Source organism: Rhamphochromis longiceps, linkage group LG12 (assembly GCF_057381845.1).
Source record: "Rhamphochromis longiceps isolate RC_006_pf linkage group LG12, R_longiceps_female_GT1.1, whole genome shotgun sequence".
Lineage (NCBI taxonomy): Eukaryota > Metazoa > Chordata > Actinopteri > Cichliformes > Cichlidae > Rhamphochromis > Rhamphochromis longiceps.
This window is the reverse complement of record NC_140568.1, coordinates 39,174,878-39,193,338: the sequence shown is the minus strand read 5'-3', so window position 1 is coordinate 39,193,338 and position 18,461 is coordinate 39,174,878. Positions and strand designations below refer to the sequence as shown.

Below are 18,461 nucleotides of genomic sequence, written 5' to 3'. Positions count from 1 at the left end.
TTCGATGATTTCGGAGATGTCGTCCCAGTCTCACGGCAAAGCGTGGGATAGACCCGCTCGCCTCGCAAGCAATCCCACCGACAAAGCGCAGGCCCCGGTACACAGCTGTAGTAACCCCCGCTGACTTCTTTTACTGAGGTTATATTTATCGGTGTTTTATTTCCTGATGTTCTTATGTGTCCTACGTGTTTCAGTCGCCAATTCTGAATTATAACTAACATTAAAAACATGTTTAAGGAGGACAGAGAGCAAATAAATCTGTTTAACATCTGATCTTTGGGTTTTTGTTCAGTAATCAGCGTGACCTGTGTATAAACACATAAAAGAGATAACGTTGGTGTTTCCGTCATGTAGTAACTGCTGGCTTTAACTGTACAAAGGTTGTTCGACACTATGAAACACATACAGACTTCATGATGTTCGGCTAATATTTTTATTGTGAATATTAATCATGCTGACCTCGCTCTGTACACCACGCAGCGAGGTCAGCATATCCACGATATCCTCAGCTCCATGAGTTAACACAAAGTTTCCCAGCTGACTATCTAACTGCCAACTATTCCAGAGACGTGAAAATATACAGCATAAAGAAAAGTGTAAGAGACTCAGCAGCAGATTAGAATAACAGTTATACATTTAATAAATCACCAAATGAATCCAAGAAACGAGCAAACCTGTTCCGACAATTTGAATTTGTATTCCCTCAGCTGCAGACTCGCTGCTGTTTAAATGTTTGAAAAGGAAGATTAGATATAAACAAACGTCAAACATAGACTCAGTCTGCCTTCACATTTGATATGAGGCCAGCACGTATAGTGGCCTCAGCAGGCTATTACTGAAATACACGTGCTATATCATAAACTATGATATAAATAGGGAGGTCCTATTAACATGTTTAGTTTTAAAGGACACCTTCCTGCCTTTAGTCTCATTCATGAGCAGTATTAGTTTTCTTCTAACATCCAGAAGTCTGCACAATGTGTTTCATAGTTTGTAACAAGCCTTTGACAGGTAAACATAACATGACCGAAAAAGCAAAAAAAAAAAAAAAGAGAGAGAGAGAGAGAGAGAGAGAGTGTTGACATAAGAAGAGAAAATGCTCTCAATTATGGAGACAGACAAATGGTTCATTTATGTTTGATGTGTGTTTATTCCTCCCTAAATATCGTCGGTGAAGTTTGCCATGCATGTCAGATTTTCCTGCGCATTTTTATACCTCTGCCAACAGAGAGAGAAAAAAAATCACATTCTAACAGACAGCTGGTGCTTAGAATACAGTTGAATAACTATTAAAAAACAGATGATATTTAGATGATAGTTCAGTCTAACACATGTGCCAGTGAACCATTAAACGTCTGTGAAACTATGCAGTTATGAAACGTAACTTTAACCTCAGCCAAACCGATTTGCTCAGTTGTAAATAAAACAGCGAAGTAAACGTGACCCGACAGACAGAACCTGAGTGAATGAAGTCCAGCGTTTAACCACTGAGAGCTAAAACTCAGCTGAGGTTTGAAAGCTGTGTGCTGGTGATTGGACATCAGCCGCTGATAAAGCTGGCTCGCCTATAAAGTGCTCTGTAAGGAAACGAGCTCCAGCAGCTCTGCGCTCGGGGAAAATACTATATTTACTTATCTTGTGCAGAAAAATGCGCTGACATTGCGTTATATCGAGCACCGGCTGCCCAGTTAAACTGTGACTATCACCAGGTAACTTAGGCGTGTTTCTTGAATTAGCAGCAGGTGTTAAACAGCTGACAGATGAGGAGGAGGATGCATGCAGGTAAACTGAGGGTCTGCTGAGCTGATCGCTGGTTTCGTGAGAAAAATGTCAGCTCGTTCTTTATGTTACAGAAGCACAGAGACACAAGACCAGGCGGAAAGAGACGATCGTTCGGTGAAAATGAGAATCTGCGAATGCAACATGTGGAACACGGAGAGTGGAATATGTAAACAAACCGGTTAACGTAACCCCCTCGGTGCACTCTGCATGCTAACTGTTAGCAGAGCTAGTGAAATCTCTGAAAACATCTGAGCACTTTTGCAAGCATGTTCTATGTTGACAACCTGACCAGACATACGGCGCGACATTCGCGGCTAAAACACTGTTAAAAGTGTAGCTGGTGACAGAAAAACGGGGTATTTTAAAACTACACCACCACCATTGCTGCTTGTGATTTGATCTGCATTCTGGGATAACTGGCTGCCCCAAGTCTACACAAGCAATCGATTATCTAGGATCGACCTGTTTTGACTTACTTTGCACGGCAACCAATCAAATGTTAGAGAAGCTGCATGGGCAGCGTTAACCCCGCCCCCTGAGTTTGATGGGTGAGGCTGACAGATAAAATTATTTCATGACAAGAGCCAGGCGCCAGGACTGCCAAAATGAAATAAATAAATATATCATTAAATAATTAATTAAATGTGTCAATAATTAATTAAATGTGTCAATAATTAATTAAAATGTGAAATACATAAATAATTAATTAAATGTGTCAATAATTAATTAATTAAATGTGTCAATAATTAATTAAAATGTGAAATACATAAATAATTAATTAAATGTGTCAATAATTAATTAATTACATGTGTCATAACTATTTATTTAATTAATTAATTCCAATTTTAATTAATTATTGCCACATTTAATTAATTATTTAATGGTGTATTTAATTAATTCATTATGGCAGTCCTGGCGTTCCATACTGGGAGGCTGTGGTTGCTGCTGCACGCAATGTTGATGGTGAACAGATCAAAACACTGACAGAATCCATGGATGGCAGGCTTTTGAGTGTCCTTGCAAAGAAAGGTGGCTATATTGGTCGCTGATTTGTTTTTGTTTTGTTTTTGAATGTCAGAAATGTATATTTGTGAATGTGGAGATGTTATATTGGTTTCACTGGTAAAAATAAATAATTGAAATGGGTATATATTTGTTTTTTGTTAAGTTGCCTAATAATTATGCACAGTAATAGTCACCTGCACACACAGATATCCCCCTAAAATAGCTAAAACTAAAAACAAACTAAAAACTACTTCCAAAAACATTCAGCTTTGATATTAATGACTCTTTTGGGTTCATTGAGAACATGGTTGTTGTTCAATAATGACATTATTCCTCAAAAATACAACTTGCCTAATAATTCTGCACTCCCTGTAGAAGCTTTCTGATGGCTCTGTGGTGGTTTAATGCATAAGTGAGGGTGATAAGACAGAGTCCTGGTGGACTCCTTTGTCATGTGGTGTGAGCAGAATCATCTGCAGCTCAACATGAAAAAGACCAAATAATTGATTGTGGACTTTAGGAGGACCAAAAAAAACAGTAACCCCTGTTTCAATCCAGGGGATTGATGTGGACATTGTGGAGGACTATAAATACCTCAGAGTACACATAGACAATAAACTGGCCTGGGTTAAATAACACCACTACACTCTACAGGAAGGGCCAGAGTCATTTGTATTTTGTGTGGTGGCTGAGGTCTTTTAACATCTGTCAGACAGTGCTCAGGATTTTCTATGAGTCTGCTGTGGCCAGTGCCATCCTCTGTGCTGTTGCATGCTGGGGCAGCAGGCAGATGCCAACAGACTCAATAAAATGATCGGCGAGGCCAGTAATGTTGTGTGGATGGAGCTGGACTCCCTTGTCCAAGAAAAGGACAATGCGTGAAATAACCTCCCACCCTCTCCATGACATGCTGGCCAGTCACCATTCAGTGAGTGACTGAGATTATCCAAATGCACCATTGGACAACACAGAAAATGATTCCTGCCTGTACAACTCCTCCATCTAATGCACCAGTACACAATGCAATAGTTTCACCCTTTTTGCACATCCTCTACAGTGAAAATAACAAAGTTTTACAGTTTGCAGAGAAAATCAATTAATTAATCTAATATTCTGGATATTTATATTTGAGCTATTTGTAAATATTAGAGCTATTTCTTATTTTCTTATGATTTTGTACCTTTTTAATATATTGTATTATTTAATTTAGTTCAGTCTGTTACTGTTCATATTGTCTTGGAGCAACTGTAACCACATAATTTCCATAGGGATTAAGGGATTAATTATTCTGATTCTGATTGCAAGAAGTTGTGACAACCAACTTCTTGTCATTCAGAGATGAAGTCTGCAATACCCTCAACTGGACAACAACTTTCAATCACAAGACAACTGCACAGGTAACATGTCTTCAAACAGTTACACTCAACCTTAGACGGACTGCAATCACTCTCGGATTTTGAAAAGCTTTACAAAGTATTGCCATCTAATTTCCAAATGCAGACAGACAGCCAACAATTAGCAATCCATGTGAATAAGTATATTGTACATGTTAAAATAGTGATGTAGCACTCCATCTGGTTGTCAGGTCTGGTTGTCAAATGATAAATGGTAAATGGTAAATGGCCTGTATTTGTATAGCGCTTTTTACTAGTCCCGCCTAGGGACCCCAAAGTGCTTTACACACCCAGTCATCCACCCATTCACACACACATTCACACACTGGTGGAGGCAAGCTACAGTTGTAGCCACATCTGCCCTGGGGCAGACTGACAGACAAATGGCTCTATTTTGGTTTGTTACATTCCCCTAAAAAGTCCAGGGCATTTGAGAAAGTAAATTAAATGATTTTATTAATATTTGTATTACTAATTAAACTAAAACACAGGGACAAGCCACTATTACCTTTGTAAGAAAGAAAACCAAAAAGGGGAGCACTTAAGAGACATGGCAGGACATATCCATACAGGGTCAAAATCACAGCAGGTCCTATCTAGTAGACTCCAATTTGTTCATGTAATTTGGGAACCCTCATGCACACATCACACACTAAGGTTAATTATGGAGTTCCACATGGTTCCAAGCAAGGACCATTTCTATTTATAACAACCTTCCCTTAGGCAGTATCATTAGAAGGCATAGCATTTTCATTGCTATGAGGATGACACCCATCTTCATCTATGCATGAATCAAGATGACAAACACCAATTTGTTATGTGGGATTTTATCAGTTTTATTCTGGGGTCTTTACCTTACCATATGAAGTGCCTTGTGGAAACTGTTGTTGTGATTTGGTGCTATATAAGTAAAACTGAATCGATTTTAATTTATTAATTAATTTTCATCTTAATCCAATACAATCTTCAGAGGTGTTAAAAGTAACCATGACCAAATAAAAAAATGTGAACCAAGTTGTAATCAGCATCCTTCTAGCAGTAACTCTAGGAAAGAAAGTAAATATGCACCTTTCCCAAAATGTGGAGTTAATCTTTTATACTTGATCATATTAATGCATGAATAACAGGCATGGATGTATGACAGGCCGTGTCATCTTCAAATAATCTATCTTACTGCTATGGCCTGCAAATTAAGTGTTATTACACATCCTGAAGTCAAACCTTTTCACCACAATTCTTCTTGCAAAGTCTTTTGTCACTGATGTTATCTAAGGATATTCTTAACATGACACTTCTTGATTCATCACATTGATGAATCATACCGAATAAGAAAAAAGAAAAAAGTTTTCCTTCTCTGTTGCATTCTAAGTGAGATGGTGTTCATCTTTTCCCTTTTACAATGTACCTTCTTGTCATTTTCTGTTATAGATAATTTGATCGGGTTGTTGCATCTATTTCTGTATGATGACTCAAGTAGCTATAAGCATTATGTGACCTTATTGTATTCGACACACATCTGAAACCATTTTCTTCCCTCACTTGTTCTTTCATTAGAATTTCATGGTGTGGCGTTTTGTTTTTTGGCCTTTGTTATTGTTCTATCTTCGTACAGAGCATGCTGTGCACTGCTGCCCGCTGGTTATGATTGCCACCAAACTTGCACACATATTCTTTCTTGTCTCAAAAAAAAAACAAAAAGCAAGCGTAGAATAATAGGAGGTCCTTTTTCTCTATAACAAAAAGGATTGTATTGACAACAAGCAAGATGGCAGTCTGTGTGAATAGTTTTTTCACAGGAGGGAAATTGATTCGCTTCTGCTCAATCAGTTATCTCACTTTCATTCATTCATTTTTCATTTATTTATTCATTTTCAGGCACAACAAATACCTATATTGAACATAAAATACACAAAACAAAAAACAAAACTTGCCTGAAAAAGGAGTGGGACGAAGAAAACTTATTAAATCCCACCCCTATACTCACTCATCAACAAAAAAAAACAATAAACTTCCCGCAGCTACGCCCATCATTGCATACAGACCCATCAACAGCCCCGGGCAGATACAAGCATCTAAGCGGCAGCTCGCAACCAACAATTAGAGCCTTCATAACTGAATACAGAATATATAAATTATAAATTGCATTACCACAGGTAACAGGCAGTAATAACTACAAGTAACAGACACACATACATATACATACATATATATCTACACACACAAGTACATATATGTACATACATACGCACACTTTATTTTTTATTTTTTATTTTGGAATCCATACCAGCAATGGTAAGAGGACAGACATTACAGAGCACACTAAAACCCATCATTGAGTATACTGTGACCAGACCAACTGTTTGTAGAGAAATTTAAATCTATGAATATTTTTGCATTGTTTCAATTGTAAACTCAGACTGTTCCAGATTTTCACACCACATACAGACACACAAAAGTCTTTACGGGTTGTTCGAGTTCTGGGTAATTTGAATTCTCCAAAGCCTCTCACATTATAAACCTTTTCTCGAATTTCAAATCTAGTTTGTAAATTTGCCGGTAAAAGTTTAGTAAAAGCTTTATACAAAATTATGGATGTATTGTAATTAACCAGATCCTGGAATTTAAGTAACTTTGCCTGAAGAAAGAATTTGTGAGTATGATCTAGATAACCAGCCTTGTGAATAATACGCAGTGCTCGTTTCTGTACTGTGACTAATGGATTAGTTGTATTTTTATATGTATTTCCCCACACTTCCACACAATATGTAAGATATGGAAGAACCAGGGTACAGTACAGAGTACGAAGTGCATCTTTATCAAGGAATTGTTTCACTTTGTTCAAAACTGCGAGGCTTCTGGAAATTTTGGTTTTTATGTGTCTGACGTGGGGTTTCCATGAAATTTTGTTATCAATTATAACTCCCAAAAATTTGTTTTCACTCACATTATCAATTGGTACACCTTCAATGATAATTGGTAATTCTATATTATATTTTAAATTACCAAAAAACATTGCTTTAGTTTTATTTATATTTAATGATAATTTATTTATGTCCATCCATTTTTTTATTAATTTTAGCTCCCTGTTTACAGTCATTACAAGATCAGTATAATCATCGCTACTGAAAAATATGTTGGTGTCATCTGCGAACAGTATGAGTTTAAGTACTTGAGAAACATCAAAAATATCATTTATGTATACATTGAAAAGTTTTGGTCCCAACACTTTAAGAGTCTTGTGATCTGAAAATTCCTGTCTGCCTGCTATTAAAAGATCTTCATCCACCTTCAGATGCACAATGTGAGACCAGCTGAGAAAATCCTCAAAAACTTCCTCGAAAACCATTTTCACCTCTTCAGACGCTACATCCTTTTCATCTGTGGAAATTAAGAGTGCTTTGGTGTGCAAATGAGACAAGAGTGTAAAAAGAGATTTTTCTCAATTTCTTAAGGGTGAACTTCAGGCGAGGGCTCAATGGGCTCAATCAACACAACTGCCTACATAAAGATACCATGGGGTATTTAAACTGTGCAGCCAGGGAAATCAACTGCTTAGCTGTATTTAATGATTTTGTCCTTAAGATATGTACAAATGGTTAAAAAAAGAAAAAGAAAATCTTAAAAGGGAGTATGATTACTCGGCTTTCATAAGGACTCTTCAAGGGAGAAGATTTAGAAATGGCCTGTGTTGTCTGTGCTGCTTTTGTTGAAAGAATTTGATTTAAAAAATGAAACGCTTAGCAGACACTGTGTTTTTAATGAGCCTTTTTAAGAAACTGTTACAAGACCTGCCATTGCCATAAATTCCACAAAATAAAAGTCAGAACTTTCTTGAGGTTTTTTTGTCTTTGGTGCATAATGTATGCCATAGAGGAGGTTTCAAATTTCAGAGCGATGGGCAGGAAATTGATCTCTATGAAAATTAAACACATAAGTAATGTTTTTCTGTTCTCGGGGAGTTAAAAAATATACATAATTACAGAGGGGAAGAAGAGGTGGGAACCTGCTTTTCTTCTTTGGCAGCTTTATTGTTTTGTAGTGACAAACAGCTCAATTTTTTGGGACAGTGTGGGTTTCATTTAGAGGTGAAATTGCCATTTCAATTCCCACAGCTTGACTGAATACCAAGTACCCATGGGACAGCTGTCATACTCTTTAATACCAAACAAAACAAAGGAAGGAGGTCTCAGTGATCAATTTTGCAGGTGACAGGCTGGTTTATTAAACCGTGTCACTGGCTCGTGAGTATGTTGGTGCGTGTGTGTTGAAAAAGAAATCCAGTTCGATCTTTAAAGTGAAGACTTTCATGTCTTTTTTTTTTCACAGGTTTTTAATATTTTTTTAGTATCAGGATCAAGTTTGTAGGTTAAGTTTTTTTTTTTTTAAACTTTCTTTTATTTAATCAGAAATTATTTTCATATTATACCTCGCATTGAATGAGCCCTGTAATATAGTAATACCTGTAGCTGTCACACGTGTAGTCACGTGTAAATGGGGCTGGTGTCAGAGCAAAGGAAGGTCATATCGTCTGTTAGCCTGGTATTTGTCATTGAGTTTTTGAACATATTAGCAGTGATCCCTCTTTTTCTTTTTTTTCAAACTCAACTTTGTTAATGTTTGATCAAGAACTTGCGGACTTAAATGCAATATAACAAACACAGAGACTAAGTTTAAAGGATTTATTATTACACAAGGATTGAATGTGCACCGGAGTATCTTTGACAAGCAGAGATGTGAGAGGTGACTGATGGTTGAAATGACAGCGGAGAATGGCAGGAAGGGATTAGCTAGAAAGCTAGGAGTTCGGTCTGCAGGTGAGTAGCGGTAACGGGGAGCTGGCCAGCACACACAAAGGAGTCTAAAGCACAGAGAAAGCTAGCTGGCACACTGAGGATCAAAACAAGTGCAAAAAACACAAGAGGGGAGTCTGAACACATTTATCTAACTCAACAGCTGACACAACAAGCTGTGTTGGAGCTGCAGAGAGCTGAAGGTGTGTGCCAGCAAAGTATCCGGAGGGAACCAGAGTGTCTGTGCCTCCAGGGATCTTCACAAAGAAAGCTAGTATGTTTCCTCGCTTCCTTTACTTGCATCTTTTCCTCGCATCTGTAGATGGAAGAAATAGGAACCAAAGCTTCCAGATGAAATATCCTTGGTTTCACAGTATCAGTTTTAAAGGAAGTCAGTTACCTCAGCTGGTATGACACAAATATCTACAGTTTTATCTTATAGATCTATGAAATACAAGAGGTATTTATTCATTTAAGATTCTAAATTGATTCAAAATGAATTACACTATAGTATTACCTGTACAGTATTACACAACACAACGCAGTATGCATGTTTCATGCTTATATTTTTTTTAATGGAGCTTTACATAATTCTACAACACATTGCAATAAAATTACCCTACATATTATAATTTGATTCATGGGCTAAAGGGTGAGAGTATGTGATGTTGCATCTCCAGATGTAACTTTGACATGCTATAAATCTGTTGATCCCTAGGCACAACACTACAAATTATGTGCTGTGAAAATACATTTCCTTGTAGATGCATTTGTTTCTTTCTCCTCACTACTCCTCAAGGTGTAACTGAAGCATTAGAGGTTACTTCATGCTGGTGGAGAGGGAACAAGTTCAGATCACTGGAGAAGAGAGGACGTAGCATCATGAAAAGCATCCACACATACAGAGAGAAGGAGAAAAGGAGCAGGTAAAATATAATCTAGCAGCACTGGGAGCATAGGGGCCATGACAGTTCCAGTGTTATTAGCAGCTCTTTTTGGATATTTTAAATTTCTTTTTATTTCCTTTCTTCTTCTTGTTTCATTTACTTTTCAATATTCCCATTGAAGTCTGATTGCTTGTCTTCATCAGTGGATTATCCCAAGTAATTAAGCACTTTTCATCTTCCTGTTTTCTTCTGTTGTGATTGCTTTTTAATGCGATAATACTATGTGATTGCGTATTCCTCTTAACGATAAAAGAGCTTGGCATTCTTTTTTTTCTTCTCAACTCACGAATCATGGTGTGTTTTTGTAGTTTATAGACACCCAGGCACTGGCTTCACAGGATATATTTCCTATCCATGATTCAATGAGTCTTTTTTTCAGTGCAATGAGGATTTTTGATATTTCCAACTTCATTTCAATGAAATCTCACAGTTTCTTGTCATTAATTCAAAATTTTTGCTGCTTTCCATTTTCCCACCACAATTTAAATTTTAACATAAATTCTCCTGTCCAGCCTGGTATGTGGAAAATACTGTCAAGTTGCCTATAAAAAAGGTCTGTTTGAATTTCCTGGTTTTGATGTGGTGGTCTGGACGTTCTGTTCTGCATTACTCGAATTTACTCCCACAGTCCAGACATGCATGAAAGTTTATATAATGATTCTTATTGGATGTAACTGGCCCCTGTTACCCAAAGAGGGATCTCTCTCTTTCCTAGCATCCTCCCAGCACGAGGTCCGCTGCATGGCACTGTGTTCTCCATTTGGATAGGTCTTGGGAGTCCTCTGGGGCTAGATCCACTGCATTCATTTCTCCAGTGATTGCATCCATCCACTGCTTCTTCGGCCTTCCTCATGGTCGGCAGCCTGCAGGGTCGAGTTGGAGGGGTGTTCTTGACACCGATTTCTTCTCACTGCGCATGATGTGTCCATACCACCGTAGACACGCTTCCCTCATCTTCGTTTCGACTGGGGCAACTTGGAGTCATTTTCGAACACCTTCACTCGTCACGCGATCCATACAGGTTAAGCCCACCATCCACCTGAGCATCTTCATCTCCATAGCACTGAGGATCTGCTCGTGTTTCTTGGTGGCTGACCAGCATTCCGCTCCATATAGGGCCACCATATAAAGTATGACCAGCCGTTACCCAAAGATGGATAACAGATAAAAAAAAGGATGGGTGATTTAATCCAATGATCTATCTTCTCAACAAGCAATCAGCCCCTGATCGCTGTTCTGACACTCTGGAAAAGTAGGATAAAAGATTAACAACCTAAAATGTTTCTCATTGGTGTCTAACTGGAAAAAAAGGTTTTGGATTAGAACGACATCTTTGTTTGCTAGTACTGTAACCTGCACTATAGCTGTAGAGATATACACGTATGTGTAATAGTCCAAAGGTTGGTAATGTTTCTGACTTCTGGTGATATTTTGATATCCTGCCTCCCCACTGTTTTCTTGTCTGTGACCCCTTTGTCTCATCTATGTGCTTGTCTCTGCATCTTTTTTTTTGTCTAGCTTACTTTGCTTTTCTCTTGTGTCTTGTTTTACCTCCTGATTGTGCCTTCTTCCTCACCTGTTTCTCATCAAGTGACCACATTTTTGTTTCAGGCTTGGAATTTGTGTATTTCTGGTTTTCAAAAGCAAACATTAACTTCCTAAGACCCGAACTCTTCCACGGCATGCATTTTTAATTTTTCTTTGATATTTGGGCATATTGGGGCCCGATGAATGTAAAAACAAAGAATTACCAGATTTTTTTTACCTGATTTTTTGTTTCTAAGAAAAATGAGAGCCACATATGAGGATATTCGTTTAAAATTTCAGTAGACCAGTAGCAGTATAATGTACTCGTAAGTGGATATCAGGCCCTTGTAGAGCAAAATGGAGTATTTTTGTCACGACCTGCGGGATCGGCAAGGCGCTGATCAGCATCTCTTCACTCCTAGCCCCCCTTCTCTTCTCTTTTTCCTCTCTCTCTCCCTCTCCCCTGTTTTGCCGGGACGGAACTCATGGCGGGTTCACGCCCTCGGTCCACGCCTTCCCGGATCGTGCACACCTGGGCCTCATCAGGCCAGCTGATATATTAGAAGGAGGAGATCAGCTGTTCAACGCTGGATTGTTGTGAAGGCTCTTGTCAGTACACACCTAGCTCAAGTTTCCCGTGCCTCTGTCTCAGAGACTTAACGTGTTCCTTTGTTCCTAGATTCCCTGTTTCCCCGTGTGGAGTGTGGAAGGAGTGACAGGTTGCTAGCGGAGTGGAGAGAGGCTGTTCTGAGCGCGTGTGTGACTTCCCCGTTTTCCCTGGAGCCCTGGACCCCTGCCCCTCACGCCTTGTATATAGCACTAATCTCGCACTGTCTGTACATACACTTGGGGAAGATCTGTAATAAACAATCTCTGTTTGAACGCTACCCAGGAGTCCTGCGAGTGGATCCTCTAAGCAACCCGTGACAATTTTGGTCTAAATAACCCAAAATGCGATGTCCACATATGTGGACGCCAGGTCCTAGAAGGTTAAAGGGTTTTTTGTTTAAGTTCCTCTTGAGTTTCATGTATGCAGGTCCTCTCCTCCATAGTAGCATTGTAACTTTCATTGTTATTGTTTATCTTTTCTCTAAGAGATCTACTCTGAAAAAAAGAACACACATTATCATTGATGGATGTCTTTGGGAACACGAAGCATACTTCATACAATGACAGTTTAAACACAAACAACATAAAATTTGATCTTAAGGTACACACATTGACACATTTTACATTAGCGTAAAAAGAATTACAGTAGCAAGTTAAGAGCACTGTTATTCTGAGGATATAGTAGAAAATAAGCCAGATGCTGCAATAATGCAAGAATTCATATGAGCAGTGACCTGCCATTTCATCAGCCAGAGACTTGCTTTTAAAAAAATGGTTATACAATACAGAATTTAATCAGTATTATTGATTGGCCATAAAGGATCACAAGAGATATAATGTGATGCAGGTCATCTGTCTCCTCTGCTATCAGCTGTCACTGCTTCCCAAACTAAAACTCTGAACGCATGCCAACTGCAGTGCCTGACAAACATTTGGAATATTCATTAAAAAGTTGTGAACACACTGTGACTCGGAGGGGTGTCACCTTACCACAAACATTTATTACTGCAAGTTCAGTGCAAAAGCATCCAACACCTTCATAAAGGCCATGGCACTGACCAGCATGATGGCACTAATAGCCAGTTACACACTAATATGCAGCTAATATTTTCCACTCATTGCTTTTCCAATTCTTGCAATTTTGACACAAAAACAACTTCTGAGGGTAATCATTTTATATGCTGTCAGTCATTTTGGGTCATCTTCTGCCTCTGCTTATTATCTGTGTCACATATGGCATTGCTGTGACACCCAACTCTGCCATTAAAAGCATATGAAAAACACTGTGTGCTCAGTCTAGCTTTGAGTGACTGTTCCAAATGATGTAAGTAATCATAGCTAATTTAATCGCATTTTTTGTAGTTTAATGTCATGGTTATAAAATTTGATGTAGACTCTGTGATGACCCATCTTGAAGACTCGAGCCGAGAGTTTTTGCCATTACAATGTTGGTGAAACTGAATGTCATCTTTACTTCTCAGAGCAGATGCATCTTTTACACAGTCTTTGCATAAAATGCCCAAATTTACAGCAGAAATAAGGAGGACACGCATATTTACAGCCCTGTACAAAAGATCTATAATTGACCAAAAATACCTTGACCAAATTTTACCATCTTTTATATACAGGTTATGGGTTTTAGTTGGTATCGACATGTTTTTTTTCTTTCTTTTATTCCTAAAGAAATAAACAACATATCTCACGCAAACAAAGCAGTCACAGCAACAGAAAAGAGAAAAGAAAAATAACAAGGCCACTGCACATAATGGATTAAGTAGGACATTTCCATTCTGCTCCATAGCTTGCTGACACCAGCAGTGCAGACAGTCTCGCATGAGCCACAAACTTTAAAATAATAACAGCAAAGTAACAAAATGGAAAAAAAAAAGCTGTGCAATGATTCAGAAGAGAAACACCTCTCCTGTTCCTTATAGTCGGCAATACCTTTTCACACAAGGCAAGTGGTCTGTTTGACTCTAACACAGCAACTCACTCACTTTACCACATTAGAGCTCCATTTACACCCTCTGCTGCTCCTCACCTGCTCCCAGCCTCCCCAAACCACTCTGTGACATGACGCGGCCATTACTGATGTGGTGCTAGGTGAGGAAAGTGTCTGACACAAACATTTCAGAAACATGGTCATTGTGTTGTATATTACCCGCTAGTGCGCTGAACTTCACTCCATCAAATGCTAAGAGAGAGAAGGGGAGAGCTGATACACTTATCACCTGTCACAACTGCTCGTGGTGTGGTTTGACGAAAGGCTGCACTGTAGGCAGATTTGAATGCAAAGTACACCCATCTCATAGGTTGCGGCAGAGACAATTGTCCTGTATGGAGATACATTATAGAGATATATTTGAATTTTTTTAATTTAAGATTTTTACATTTTTAATTGAATTTACTGTCCCTCACATCGGTTCAGTAAGTTGCATGATACACAAATTCCCACCATGTGGACAAATGGAAATATCTCTGGGGATTATTATCAGTTTTGTCTTGTTTTTCTTCATAATACCTAAAACACAGTCTTTAGGTCTGTTTCAGTCTTCATCAACTCTTAAAGCTCCTCTGGTTCTTCTGGTGCTTAATGCTCCATTATGGTCATCAGCAAAACGTTAACCTTGTCGTTCTGGAGTTTAGTGCCACACTGGTAGTGTGAAACCAAGTTAACAGAGCTATTTGCTGAAAGGCTGATGAGACTAGTGAGACTACATCAAATAGTAAAGCCAAGGCAGAGCCAATGAATGACAATTGTATAAGTGACCTCACTCCCATTACTTTAGATATTGTGTTGTTTTAAATATGCTAAACATACAGCTGTGGTACAATTTATAAACAGAAAAGTACAGATAATGACAAAGACAATACTGATGGTCTACATTACATACATGGCAAGAATAATATTATATCCAGGTACCATACAGATGTGTTCATTCAGCTTAATACAAACCACACACCAACAGTGCAGAGGCATGTCCTCCTTCACTAAATTCACTAATCTCCTCTGTCGTCTTCCTCCTTTACTCCTGCCTGGGAGCTCCACCTTTAACATCCTTTGTCCAATACATCCATTATCCCTCCTCTGCATGTGTCCAAACCATCACAGGCTTGCCTCTCTAACTTTGTCTCCAAACTGCTCAACCTGAGCTATCCCTCCTCATTTCTAATCCTGACCCCATTCTGGTCAGTCGCACTAAAGATCTTAGCGTTTTCAGCTCTACTACCTCCGGCTCTGTCTCCTGTCTTTTGGTGTCAGTGCCACCATCTCCAAACCATACATCAGAGCAGGTCTCATAGCAGGCCATTTTAAAAATCTTCCCTTCTAACACTTGCTGCTACCTTTCTATTATAAAGCACTTCTGGAATTTATTTCCACTCTGCCTGCACTTCGTTATACACTCTGTTTGTTTGGATGGTTGACCACAGGTATTTAAATCCATCCACCTTCATTCCCTTTACTCCTTGCATCTCCATGCCCACCTCCTTTTCAGTCACACATGTGTTCTGTCTTGCTTCTGATTTCCTCCATAGCATACTCCTACATCCCTGTTCTCACTAGCAATCACAAAGCAGTCTGCAAAGATGATAGTCCACAGAGACTCCTGCCTCACCTCATCTGTCAACCTGTCCATCACCACTGCAAACAAGAAGGGGCTCATGGCAGAACCTTGATTTAACCTCACTCCTACCTTGAACCCACCTGTCACTCCAACTATATACCTCACTATTGTCTCACTGTCCTCATACATGTCTTTACCACCCACACATACTTCTCTGTCACTCATGACTTCATCCTACAGTCCCACAGCTCCTGTCTTGGCACCCAGTCATATGTTTTCTCTAGAGCCTCTAAGACTCAGTGAAATTCCTTCTGACCTTCTCTATATTTCTCCAACAACACTGGAGTAATTTAATTTTCAGCATGAAGCCATAATGTTGCTCACTCGTCATTATCTCGCTTCTTAACCTTTAATCAACAACTCTTTCCCATACAGTCATCTCCGGACCTGGAGAGCTGAGCTGGAGACTCGTCAACTGGAAAACTGTCAAGAGCGTAGAGCATGAGAATGGTACTGTTTTTCACTGTAAATAAACATCACTACCCTATAACACAAGCAGTGTGTGTGCTGTGCCAGGGTCCACTAACTCGCTTGTGTTACACAGGGCCTCTGCTAGACCCTCCCAACACACCCTCAATGTACAGCTGGGTGTGCCAGGTCTGCCTAGCATCCTCCCTTGTCAGCTGATTCAATTCACCACCAGGTGGTGGTCATTTGAAAAGTTCTCCTCCTCTCTTCACCAAAGACATATGGCCACAAGTCTGAAATGATTACAAAACCGATCAGCCACGCGCACTTGTGGATATTCTTATGTTTGAATATAGTGTTTGTTATGGACAAATCATTGTTAGGCAATAACTAAACACCACTCTAGTTGAGATCTGGCAGGCCATTCCTCCTAATCACACACCTCCAGGCCACACTGTCATTACCCACATGTGTACTGAAGTCCCCCTGGAGTACAATGGAGTCCCCTGCTGGGCACCATTAAGTGCCCAGCAGGGGCACTTGATTATGTGTTGTTGTCTGGTCATGTAAATAAGACAAAGGGCTTTTAACAGCCAAAAACAGAGACAAAAAATGTTACAAGCCAGATAAAATCATAGGTAATATTGCTGATTTCTATATAAATAAAAAACTGCTTTAGGCACATGCCACATCATGTTAATGCATTAGATTGTTAGAACATATCACCAGTGTTTTAAAACAGGGTTATTTCTCACTATTATTTTAAAGCATGTTGGTTTTTTGTTTTTTATTGATTTGTTTGTTTGTTTGTTTGTTTGTTTGTTTGTTTGTTTGTTTGTTTGTTTGTTTGTTTGTTTGTTTGTTTGTTTGTTTGTTTGTTTGTTTGTTTGTTTGTTTGTTTGTTTGTTTGTTTTGGGGGTGGTATAAAAGTGAGTCAGTAAGATTATGAACCTCTTTAAATCTAAAAAAAATGTAATTTCAATCTTGCAGGTGTCTCTCTTTGTGAACCATTAATGGTATATACCAATTTATTTATGTCAGCAACAGGATGATGTTTGAATCTTAAGTGGAAGGTGTGGTACAGTGTAAAACCTAAAATAATCAGGGCAATTCCAGGTAAAAAAAAAAAAGAGTAAAATTCTTCTTGTTCTCTATTTCTCTATTTCATGTTTGCACAAAATGTCAGCTGCATGAATTCTTGAGTTTTTATCAAAAGTGCTGGTGAATATTTCTTAAGCAGTTCAAGACATCTCAAGTTCATAGACAATGAGACAGGTATGTTTAGCTTCCATAAAGAAAGACATAAAAAGTGAAATAACAATGCCTCTTGTCATGGCTGCCATAGACGTGCTGGAAAAACAAATTAAATGCAGTAAGAGGCTTCCCCCTCCCTTATGTTTCAAGAGAAAACAAATCAAATCACAGCCAAGTGACACTTCATCAAGCGTTTCCTTCATCACTGCCTGATTAAAGTCCTGTCAGGAAATGTGCCAGTGTGCAAATGCATACTACAGCTGCTGATCAGATTTGGAGAACTGGCAGTCACAATCTTTAGAATGATGTGTTTTCCCATGAAAGCGAAAGAAAGTGTGACTGCTTGGAAGGTGCCTTCCAAATGACCAAGAATCAAGAGATAAAAGAAACGATTTTTTTTTTTAAAGAGGCTTATCCCAATCTAAATCTTTTTACCTGTCTGGAAGCAACAAGCTCCAAAAGGAACTTAAAACCAGACCACTCAGCCTCTGTAACAGGATTTAGGTTTTGTGGTTTCATGATGTCAGTTTTTAAGACTTTATCAGTTGACAGTTTCAGGTTCCTGGAAGGCCAGCAGCCTTGGTATAAGAGCCTGGTGAGAGCTGCTTAGGATGATAGAAGCACGAGGAAAGTAACTACACATTATTGCAAATGAAGCTCCATGACACAGAGGTCTTTGATGTAGTATAGCAATCATTGGAAGTTTAACATCATTCTGTTGGTGGTTTTCATGGGTGTTAATGACTGTACAGAGTACGAGGACGACCAGTTTTATCTTTTAGCACTTACTTTATCTCATGAAAAAGAGGCTCCAATTTTTGAGCAACATATTTTTGATTCTATATTGTTGAACAGCCGAGAAGAAGCAATAATCTGCCCAGAGTAAAATGGCAGGGGGGAAAATGCAGCACAGTGCAGCACAAGCAGTATGCCATGGCATAAATGATGAGCACTGTTGATCCCAGTCAGTGATCAGAGGTTTAAGGTCAGTGTCAGCCTGCCTCATGAACAAATCAATGATTCTTTAAGATTCAGTCTTCACTGAATAAACTGTGTCCAAGTTCCTGAGTTTAAAAAAAACCTGTAAGTCTGTATTAACTGGGAATCATCCAACGTGGC

The 18,461-nt window shown here is 38.8% G+C and overlaps 1 long non-coding RNA gene across 1 annotated transcript in view; it reads left to right on the top strand.

The window, feature by feature from the left end:
* The window catches only part of LOC146657911 (uncharacterized), a 40,454-nt gene extending 28,186 nt beyond the window's left edge, over positions 1-12,268 (top strand). The window contains exons 2-4 of the long non-coding RNA XR_014914131.1: positions 9,135-9,245; positions 9,771-9,897; positions 12,125-12,268. This is a non-coding gene — a long non-coding RNA (uncharacterized LOC146657911). The remainder of the gene's footprint in view (positions 1-9,134; positions 9,246-9,770; positions 9,898-12,124) is intronic.
* Positions 12,269-18,461: the final 6,193 nt, after the last annotated feature.